The following is an 11,646-nucleotide window of genomic DNA, read 5'->3' as shown; positions in this document are numbered from 1 at the left end:
AAGCCTATTTTTGCAACTTTGGTTAAAATCTTAAATTTTTCATCACAGATGTGCCCAAGGTGCGCAAAAGTGCTGGAAACGGTGAGATAAGCCTAATTTTGCAACAATGTTTAAGAATTGGAGGTTTCATAGACTAAAGTTGAAAATCAGTGGTTTGACTGCCATAATGAAATAGGGTCACTAATCAACGTGTTTTCTCAAAAGGCCTTCACTCAATTTCCTTGATACTTAAAATGCATACAGTGGATTATAATAATGAAAAAGGATAATTTGAAATCTTGGTTTCAACTCTAAAGGAACTCTTTAAAAAAAAGATTTTAAGTTTTGGAAACCCCAATGAAAAAGTAGCAACTGAACGGATTCTACTGTCAGATTCGCTCTAAGTGCCAAAAAGTGCTGGAAACGGGGAGATAAGCCTATTTTTGCAACAATGGTTAAAATCTTCAATTTTTCATCACAGATGTGCCCAAGATGCACAAAAGCGCTGGAAACGGTGAGATAAGCCTATTTTTGCAACTTTGGTTAAAATCTTCAATTTTTCATCACAGATGTGCCCAAGATGCCCAAAAGCGCTGGAAACGGTGAGATAAGCCTATTTTTGCAACTTTGGTTAAAATCTTAAATTTTTCATCACAGATGTGCCCAAGATGCCCAAAAGCGCTTGAAACGGTGAGATAAGCCTATTTTTGCAACTTTGGTTAAAATCTTCATTTTTTCATCACAGATATGCCCAAGGTGCGCAAAAGTGCTGGAAACGGTGAGATAAGCCTAATTTTGCAACAATGTTTAAGGTTTAGAGGTTTCATAGACTAAAGTTGAAAATCAGTGGTTTGACTGCCATAATGAAATAGGGTCACTAATCAACGTGTTTTCTCAAAAGGCCTTCACTCAATTTCCTTGATACTTAAAATGCATACAGTGGATTATAATAATGAAAAAGGATAATTTGAAATCTTGGTTTCAACTCTAAAGGAACTCTTTAAAAAAAAGATTTTAAGTTTTGGAAACCCCAATGAAAAAGTAGCAACTGCACGGTTTCTACTGTCAGATTCGCTCTAAGTGCCAAAAAAGTGCTGGAAACGTGGAGATAAGCCTATTTTTGCAACAATGGTTAAAATCTTCAATTTTTCATCACAGATGTGTCCAAGATGCACAAAAGCGCTGGAAACGGTGAGATAAGCCTATTTTTGCAACTTTGGTTAAAATCTTCAATTTTTCATCACAGATGTGCCCAAGATGCACAAAAGCGCTGGAAACGGTGAGATAAGCCTATTTTTGCAACTTTGGTTAAAATCTTCAATTTTTCATCACAGATGTGCCCAAGATGCCCAAAAGCGCTGGCAACGGTGAGATAAGCCTATTTTTGCAACTTTGGTTAAAATCTTAAATTTTTCATCACAGATGTGCCCAAGATGCCCAAAAGCGCTGGAAACGGTGAGATAAGCCTATTTTTGCAACTTTGGTTAAAATCTTCATTTTTTCATCACAGATATGCCCAAGGTGCACAAAAGTGCTGGAAACGGTGAGATAAGCCTAATTTTGCAACAATGTTTAAGGTTTGGAGGTTTCATAGACTAAAGTTGAAAATCAGTGGTTTGACTGCCATAATGAAATAGGGTCACTAATCAACGTGTTTTCTCAAAAGGCCTTCAGTCAAATTCCTTGATACTTAAAATGCATACAGTGGATTATAATAATGAAAAAGGATAATTTGAAATCTTGGTTTCAACTCTAAAGGAACTCTTTAAAAAAAGATTTTAAGTTTTGGAAACCCCAATGAAAAAGTAGCAACTGCACGGTTTCTACTGTCAGATTGGCTCTAAGTGCCAAAAAGTGCTGGAAACGGGGAGATAAGCCTATTTTTGCAACAATGGTTAAAATCTTCAATTTTTCATCACAGATGTGTCCAAGATGCACAAAAGCGCTGGAAACGGTGAGATAAGCCTATTTTTGCAACTTTGGTTAAAATCTTCAATTTTTCATCACAGATGTGCCCAAGATGCACAAAAGCGCTGGAAACGGTGAGATAAGCCTATTTTTGCAACTTAGGTTAAAATCTTCAATTTTTCATCACAGATGTGCCCAAGATGCGCAAAAGCGCTGGAAACGGTGAGATAAGCCTATTTTTGCAACTTTGGTTAAAATCTTCAATTTTTCATCACAGATGTGCCCAAGATGCGCAAAAGCGCTGGAAACGGTGAGATAAGCCTATTTTTGCAACTTTGGTTAAAATCTTCAATTTTTCATCACAGATGTGCCCAAGGTGCGCAAAAGTGCTGGAAACGGTGAGATAAGCCTAATTTTGCAACAATGTTTAAGGTTTGGAGGTTTCATAGACTAAAGTTGAAAATCAGTGGTTTGACTGCCATAATGAAATAGGGTCACTAATCAACGTGTTTTCTCAAAAGGCCTTCAGTCAAATTCCTTGATACTTAAAATGCATACAGTGGATTATAATAATGAAAAAGGATAATTTGAAATCTTGGTTTCAACTCTAAAGGAACTCTTTAAAAAAAAGATTTTAAGTTTTGGAAACCCCAATGAAAAAGTAGCAACTGCACGGTTTCTACTGTCAGATTGGCTCTAAGTGCCAAAAAGTGCTGGAAACGGGGAGATAAGCCTATTTTTGCAACTTTGGTTAAAATCTTAAATTTTTCATCACAGATGTGCCCAAGGTGCGCAAAAGTGCTGGAAACGGTGAGATAAGCCTAATTTTGCAACAATGTTTAAGGTTTGGAGGTTTCATAGACTAAAGTTGAAAATCAGTGGTTTGACTGCCATAATGAAATAGGGTCACTAATCAACGTGTTTTCTCAAAAGGCCTTCAGTCAAATTCCTTGATACTTAAAATGCATACAGTGGATTATAATAATGAAAAAGGATAATTTGAAATCTTGGTTTCAACTCTAAAGGAACTCTTTAAAAAAAAGATTTTAAGTTTTGGAAACCCCAATGAAAAAGTAGCAACTGCACGGTTTCTACTGTCAGATTCGCTCTAAGTGCCAAAAAGTGCTGGAAACGGGGAGATAAGCCTATTTTTGCAACAATGGTTAAAATCTTCAATTTTTCATCACAGATGTGTCCAAGATGCACAAAAGCGCTGGAAACGGTGAGATAAGCCTATTTTTGCAACTTTGGTTAAAATCTTCAATTTTTCATCACAGATGTGCCCAAGATGCACAAAAGCGCTGGAAACGGTGAGATAAGCCTATTTTTGCAACAATGGTTAAAATCTTCAATTTTTCATCACAGATGTGCCCAAGATGCACAAAAGCGCTGGAAACGGTGAGATAAGCCTATTTATGCAACTTTGGTTAAAATCTTCATTTTTTCATCACAGATATGCCCAAGGTGCACAAAAGTGCTGGAAACGGTGAGATAAGCCTAATTTTGCAACAATGTTTAAGGTTTGGAGGTTTCATAGACTAAAGTTGAAAATCAGTGGTTTGACTGCCATAATGAAATAGGGTCACTAATCAACGTGTTTTCTCAAAAGGCCTTCACTCAATTTCCTTGATACTTAAAATGCATACAGTGGATTATAATAATGAAAAAGGATAATTTGAAATCTTGGTTTCAACTCTAAAGGAACTCTTTAAAAAAAAGATTTTAAGTTTTGGAAACCCCAATGAAAAAGTAGCAACTGCACGGTTTCTACTGTCAGATTCGCTCTAAGTGCCAAAAAGTGCTGGAAACGGGGAGATAAGCCTATTTTTGCAACAATGGTTAAAATCTTCAATTTTTCATCACAGATGTGTCCAAGATGCACAAAAGCGCTGGAAACGGTGAGATAAGCCTATTTTTGCAACTTTGGTTAAAATCTTCAATTTTTCATCACAGATGTGCCCAAGATGCGCAAAAGCGCTGGAAACGGTGAGTTAAGCCTATTTTGGCAACTTTGGTTAAAATCTTAAATTTTTCATCACAGATGTGCCCAAGGTGCGCAAAAGTGCTGGAAACGGTGAGATAAGCCTAATTTTGCAACAATGTTTAAGGTTTGGAGGTTTCATAGACTAAAGTTGAAAATCAGTGGTTTGACTGCCATAATGAAATAGGGTCACTAATCAACGTGTTTTCTCAAAAGGCCTTCACTCAATTTCCTTGATACTTAAAATGCATACAGTGGATTATAATAATGAAAAAGGATAATTTGAAATCTTGGTTTCAACTCTAAAGGAACTCTTTAAAAAAAAGATTTTAAGTTTTGGAAACCCCAATGAAAAAGTAGCAACTTCACGGTTTCTACTGTCAGATTCGCTCTAAGTGCCAAAAAGTGCTGGAAACGGGGAGATAAGCCTATTTTTGCAACAATGGTTAAAATCTTCAATTTTTCATCACAGATGTGTCCAAGATGCACAAAAGCGCTGGAAACGGTGAGATAAGCCTATTTTTGCAACTTTGGTTAAAATCTTCAATTTTTCATCACAGATGTGCCCAAGATGCACAAAAGCGCTGGAAACGGTGAGATAAGCCTATTTTTGCAACTTTGGTTAAAATCTTCAATTTTTCATCACAGATGTGCCCAAGATGCCCAAAAGCGCTGGCAACGGTGAGATAAGCCTATTTTTGCAACTTTGGTTAAAATCTTAAATTTTTCATCACAGATGTGCCCAAGATGCACAAAAGCGCTGGAAACGGTGAGATAAGCCTATTTTTGCAACTTTGGTTAAAATCTTCAATTTTTCAACACAGATGTGCCCAAGATGCGCAAAAGCGCTGGAAACGGTGAGATAAGCCTATTTTTGCAACTTTTGTTAAAATCTTAAATTTTTCATCACAGATGTGCCCAAGATGCCCAAAAGCGCTGGAAACGGTGAGATAAGCCTATTTTTGCAACTTTGGTTAAAATCTTAAATTTTTCATCACAGATGTGCCCAAGGTGCGCAAAAGTGCTGGAAACGGTGAGATAAGCCTAATTTTGCAACAATGTTTAAGAATTGGAGGTTTCATAGACTAAAGTTGAAAATCAGTGGTTTGACTGCCATAATGAAATAGGGTCACTAATCAACGTGTTTTCTCAAAAGGCCTTCACTCAATTTCCTTGATACTTAAAATGCATACAGTGGATTATAATAATGAAAAAGGATAATTTGAAATCTTGGTTTCAACTCTAAAGGAACTCTTTAAAAAAAAGATTTTAAGTTTTGGAAACCCCAATGAAAAAGTAGCAACTGAACGGATTCTACTGTCAGATTCGCTCTAAGTGCCAAAAAGTGCTGGAAACGGGGAGATAAGCCTATTTTTGCAACAATGGTTAAAATCTTCAATTTTTCATCACAGATGTGCCCAAGATGCACAAAAGCGCTGGAAACGGTGAGATAAGCCTATTTTTGCAACTTTGGTTAAAATCTTCAATTTTTCATCACAGATGTGCCCAAGATGCCCAAAAGCGCTGGAAACGGTGAGATAAGCCTATTTTTGCAACTTTGGTTAAAATCTTAAATTTTTCATCACAGATGTGCCCAAGATGCCCAAAAGCGCTTGAAACGGTGAGATAAGCCTATTTTTGCAACTTTGGTTAAAATCTTCATTTTTTCATCACAGATATGCCCAAGGTGCGCAAAAGTGCTGGAAACGGTGAGATAAGCCTAATTTTGCAACAATGTTTAAGGTTTAGAGGTTTCATAGACTAAAGTTGAAAATCAGTGGTTTGACTGCCATAATGAAATAGGGTCACTAATCAACGTGTTTTCTCAAAAGGCCTTCACTCAATTTCCTTGATACTTAAAATGCATACAGTGGATTATAATAATGAAAAAGGATAATTTGAAATCTTGGTTTCAACTCTAAAGGAACTCTTTAAAAAAAAGATTTTAAGTTTTGGAAACCCCAATGAAAAAGTAGCAACTGCACGGTTTCTACTGTCAGATTCGCTCTAAGTGCCAAAAAAGTGCTGGAAACGTGGAGATAAGCCTATTTTTGCAACAATGGTTAAAATCTTCAATTTTTCATCACAGATGTGTCCAAGATGCACAAAAGCGCTGGAAACGGTGAGATAAGCCTATTTTTGCAACTTTGGTTAAAATCTTCAATTTTTCATCACAGATGTGCCCAAGATGCACAAAAGCGCTGGAAACGGTGAGATAAGCCTATTTTTGCAACTTTGGTTAAAATCTTCAATTTTTCATCACAGATGTGCCCAAGATGCCCAAAAGCGCTGGCAACGGTGAGATAAGCCTATTTTTGCAACTTTGGTTAAAATCTTAAATTTTTCATCACAGATGTGCCCAAGATGCCCAAAAGCGCTGGAAACGGTGAGATAAGCCTATTTTTGCAACTTTGGTTAAAATCTTCATTTTTTCATCACAGATATGCCCAAGGTGCACAAAAGTGCTGGAAACGGTGAGATAAGCCTAATTTTGCAACAATGTTTAAGGTTTGGAGGTTTCATAGACTAAAGTTGAAAATCAGTGGTTTGACTGCCATAATGAAATAGGGTCACTAATCAACGTGTTTTCTCAAAAGGCCTTCAGTCAAATTCCTTGATACTTAAAATGCATACAGTGGATTATAATAATGAAAAAGGATAATTTGAAATCTTGGTTTCAACTCTAAAGGAACTCTTTAAAAAAAGATTTTAAGTTTTGGAAACCCCAATGAAAAAGTAGCAACTGCACGGTTTCTACTGTCAGATTGGCTCTAAGTGCCAAAAAGTGCTGGAAACGGGGAGATAAGCCTATTTTTGCAACAATGGTTAAAATCTTCAATTTTTCATCACAGATGTGTCCAAGATGCACAAAAGCGCTGGAAACGGTGAGATAAGCCTATTTTTGCAACTTTGGTTAAAATCTTCAATTTTTCATCACAGATGTGCCCAAGATGCACAAAAGCGCTGGAAACGGTGAGATAAGCCTATTTTTGCAACTTAGGTTAAAATCTTCAATTTTTCATCACAGATGTGCCCAAGATGCGCAAAAGCGCTGGAAACGGTGAGATAAGCCTATTTTTGCAACTTTGGTTAAAATCTTCAATTTTTCATCACAGATGTGCCCAAGATGCGCAAAAGCGCTGGAAACGGTGAGATAAGCCTATTTTTGCAACTTTGGTTAAAATCTTCAATTTTTCATCACAGATGTGCCCAAGGTGCGCAAAAGTGCTGGAAACGGTGAGATAAGCCTAATTTTGCAACAATGTTTAAGGTTTGGAGGTTTCATAGACTAAAGTTGAAAATCAGTGGTTTGACTGCCATAATGAAATAGGGTCACTAATCAACGTGTTTTCTCAAAAGGCCTTCAGTCAAATTCCTTGATACTTAAAATGCATACAGTGGATTATAATAATGAAAAAGGATAATTTGAAATCTTGGTTTCAACTCTAAAGGAACTCTTTAAAAAAAAGATTTTAAGTTTTGGAAACCCCAATGAAAAAGTAGCAACTGCACGGTTTCTACTGTCAGATTGGCTCTAAGTGCCAAAAAGTGCTGGAAACGGGGAGATAAGCCTATTTTTGCAACTTTGGTTAAAATCTTAAATTTTTCATCACAGATGTGCCCAAGGTGCGCAAAAGTGCTGGAAACGGTGAGATAAGCCTAATTTTGCAACAATGTTTAAGGTTTGGAGGTTTCATAGACTAAAGTTGAAAATCAGTGGTTTGACTGCCATAATGAAATAGGGTCACTAATCAACGTGTTTTCTCAAAAGGCCTTCAGTCAAATTCCTTGATACTTAAAATGCATACAGTGGATTATAATAATGAAAAAGGATAATTTGAAATCTTGGTTTCAACTCTAAAGGAACTCTTTAAAAAAAAGATTTTAAGTTTTGGAAACCCCAATGAAAAAGTAGCAACTGCACGGTTTCTACTGTCAGATTCGCTCTAAGTGCCAAAAAGTGCTGGAAACGGGGAGATAAGCCTATTTTTGCAACAATGGTTAAAATCTTCAATTTTTCATCACAGATGTGTCCAAGATGCACAAAAGCGCTGGAAACGGTGAGATAAGCCTATTTTTGCAACTTTGGTTAAAATCTTCAATTTTTCATCACAGATGTGCCCAAGATGCACAAAAGCGCTGGAAACGGTGAGATAAGCCTATTTTTGCAACAATGGTTAAAATCTTCAATTTTTCATCACAGATGTGCCCAAGATGCACAAAAGCGCTGGAAACGGTGAGATAAGCCTATTTATGCAACTTTGGTTAAAATCTTCATTTTTTCATCACAGATATGCCCAAGGTGCACAAAAGTGCTGGAAACGGTGAGATAAGCCTAATTTTGCAACAATGTTTAAGGTTTGGAGGTTTCATAGACTAAAGTTGAAAATCAGTGGTTTGACTGCCATAATGAAATAGGGTCACTAATCAACGTGTTTTCTCAAAAGGCCTTCACTCAATTTCCTTGATACTTAAAATGCATACAGTGGATTATAATAATGAAAAAGGATAATTTGAAATCTTGGTTTCAACTCTAAAGGAACTCTTTAAAAAAAAGATTTTAAGTTTTGGAAACCCCAATGAAAAAGTAGCAACTGCACGGTTTCTACTGTCAGATTCGCTCTAAGTGCCAAAAAGTGCTGGAAACGGGGAGATAAGCCTATTTTTGCAACAATGGTTAAAATCTTCAATTTTTCATCACAGATGTGTCCAAGATGCACAAAAGCGCTGGAAACGGTGAGATAAGCCTATTTTTGCAACTTTGGTTAAAATCTTCAATTTTTCATCACAGATGTGCCCAAGATGCGCAAAAGCGCTGGAAACGGTGAGTTAAGCCTATTTTGGCAACTTTGGTTAAAATCTTAAATTTTTCATCACAGATGTGCCCAAGGTGCGCAAAAGTGCTGGAAACGGTGAGATAAGCCTAATTTTGCAACAATGTTTAAGGTTTGGAGGTTTCATAGACTAAAGTTGAAAATCAGTGGTTTGACTGCCATAATGAAATAGGGTCACTAATCAACGTGTTTTCTCAAAAGGCCTTCACTCAATTTCCTTGATACTTAAAATGCATACAGTGGATTATAATAATGAAAAAGGATAATTTGAAATCTTGGTTTCAACTCTAAAGGAACTCTTTAAAAAAAAGATTTTAAGTTTTGGAAACCCCAATGAAAAAGTAGCAACTGCACGGTTTCTACTGTCAGATTCGCTCTAAGTGCCAAAAAGTGCTGGAAACGGGGAGATAAGCCTATTTTTGCAACTTTGGTTAAAATCTTCAATTTTTCATCACAGATGTGCCCAAGATGCCCAAAAGCGCTGGAAACGGTGAGATAAGCCTATTTTTGCAACTTTGGTTAAAATCTTCATTTTTTCATCACAGATATGCCCAAGGTGCACAAAAGTGCTGGAAACGGTGAGATAAGCCTAATTTTGCAACAATGTTTAAGGTTTGGAGGTTTCATAGACTAAAGTTGAAAATCAGTGGTTTGACTGCCATAATGAAATAGGGTCACTAATCAACGTGTTTTCTCAAAAGGCCTTCAGTCAAATTCCTTGATACTTAAAATGCATACAGTGGATTATAATAATGAAAAAGGATAATTTGAAATCTTGGTTTCAACTCTAAAGGAACTCTTTAAAAAAAGATTTTAAGTTTTGGAAACCCCAATGAAAAAGTAGCAACTGCACGGTTTCTACTGTCAGATTGGCTCTAAGTGCCAAAAAGTGCTGGAAACGGGGAGATAAGCCTATTTTTGCAACAATGGTGAAAATCTTCAATTTTTCATCACAGATGTGTCCAAGATGCACAAAAGCGCTGGAAACGGTGAGATAAGCCTATTTTTGCAACTTTGGTTAAAATCTTCAATTTTTCATCACAGATGTGCCCAAGATGCACAAAAGCGCTGGAAACGGTGAGATAAGCCTATTTTTGCAACTTTGGTTAAAATCTTCAATTTTTCATCACAGATGTGCCCAAGATGCGCAAAGGCGCTGGAAACGGTGAGATAAGCCTATTTTTGCAACTTTGGTTAAAATCTTAAATTTTTCATCACAGATGTGCCCAAGATGCCCAAAAGCGCTGGAAACGGTGAGATAAGCCTATTTTTGCAACTTTGGTTAAAATCTTCATTTTTTCATCACAGATATGCCCAAGGTGCGCAAAAGTGCTGGAAACGGTGAGATAAGCCTAATTTTGCAACAATGTTTAAGGTTTAGAGGTTTCATAGACTAAAGTTGAAAATCAGTGGTTTGACTGCCATAATGAAATAGGGTCACTAATCAACGTGTTTTCTCAAAAGGCCTTCACTCAATTTCCTTGATACTTAAAATGCATACAGTGGATTATAATAATGAAAAAGGATAATTTGAAATCTTGGTTTCAACTCTAAAGGAACTCTTTAAAAAAAAGATTTTAAGTTTTGGAAACCCCAATGAAAAAGTAGCAACTGCACGGTTTCTACTGTCAGATTCGCTCTAAGTGCCAAAAAGTGCTGGAAACGGGGAGATAAGCCTATTTTTGCAACTTTGGTTAAAATCTTCAATTTTTCATCACAGATGTGCCCAAGATGCACAAAAGCGCTGGAAACGGTGAGATAAGCATATTTTTGCAACTTTGGTTAAAATCTTCAATTTTTCATCACAGATGTGCCCAAGATGCCCAAAAGCGCTGGCAACGGTGAGATAAGCCTATTTTTGCAACTTTGGTTAAAATCTTAAATTTTTCATCACAGATGTGCCCAAGATGCCCAAAAGCGCTGGAAACGGTGAGATAAGCCTATTTTTGCAACTTTGGTTAAAATCTTCAATTTTTCATCACAGATGTGCCCAAGATGCGCAAAGGCGCTGGAAACGGTGAGATAAGCCTATTTTTGCAACTTTTGTTAAAATCTTAAATTTTTCATCACAGATGTGCCCAAGATGCCCAAAAGCGCTGGAAACGGTGAGATAAGCCTATTTTTGCAACTTTGGTTAAAATCTTAAATTTTTCATCACAGATGTGCCCAAGGTGCGCAAAAGTGCTGGAAACGGTGAGATAAGCCTAATTTTGCAACAATGTTTAAGGTTTGGAGGTTTCATAGACTAAAGTTGAAAATCAGTGGTTTGACTGCCATAATGAAATAGGGTCACTAATCAACGTGTTTTCTCAAAAGGCCTTCACTCAATTTCCTTGATACTTAAAATGCATACAGTGGATTATAATAATGAAAAAGGATAATTTGAAATCTTGGTTTCAACTCTAAAGGAACTCTTTAAAAAAAAGATTTTAAGTTTTGGAAACCCCAATGAAAAAGTAGCAACTGCACGGATTCTACTGTCAGATTCGCTCTAAGTGCCAAAAAGTGCTGGAAACGGGGAGATAAGCCTATTTTTGCAACAATGGTTAAAATCTTCAATTTTTCATCACAGATGTGCCCAAGATGCACAAAAGCGCTGGAAACGGTGAGATAAGCCTATTTTTGCAACTTTGGTTAAAATCTTCAATTTTTCATCACAGATGTGCCCAAGATGCCCAAAAGCGCTGGAAACGGTGAGATAAGCCTATTTTTGCAACTTTGGTTAAAATCTTAAATTTTTCATCAGAGATGTGCCCAAGATGCCCAAAAGCGCTGGAAACGGTGAGATAAGCCTATTTTTGCAACTTTGGTTAAAATCTTCATTTTTTCATCACAGATATGCCCAAGGTGCAAAAAAGTGCTGGAAACGGTGAGATAAGCCTAATTTTGCAACAATGTTTAAGGTTTGGAGGTTTCATAGACTAAAGTTGAAAATCAGTGGTT

The sequence above is a fragment of the Pleuronectes platessa genome, unplaced genomic scaffold (assembly GCF_947347685.1).
Source record: "Pleuronectes platessa unplaced genomic scaffold, fPlePla1.1 scaffold_28, whole genome shotgun sequence".
Taxonomy (NCBI): domain Eukaryota; kingdom Metazoa; phylum Chordata; class Actinopteri; order Pleuronectiformes; family Pleuronectidae; genus Pleuronectes; species Pleuronectes platessa.
This window is presented reverse-complemented; position numbering follows the sequence as displayed.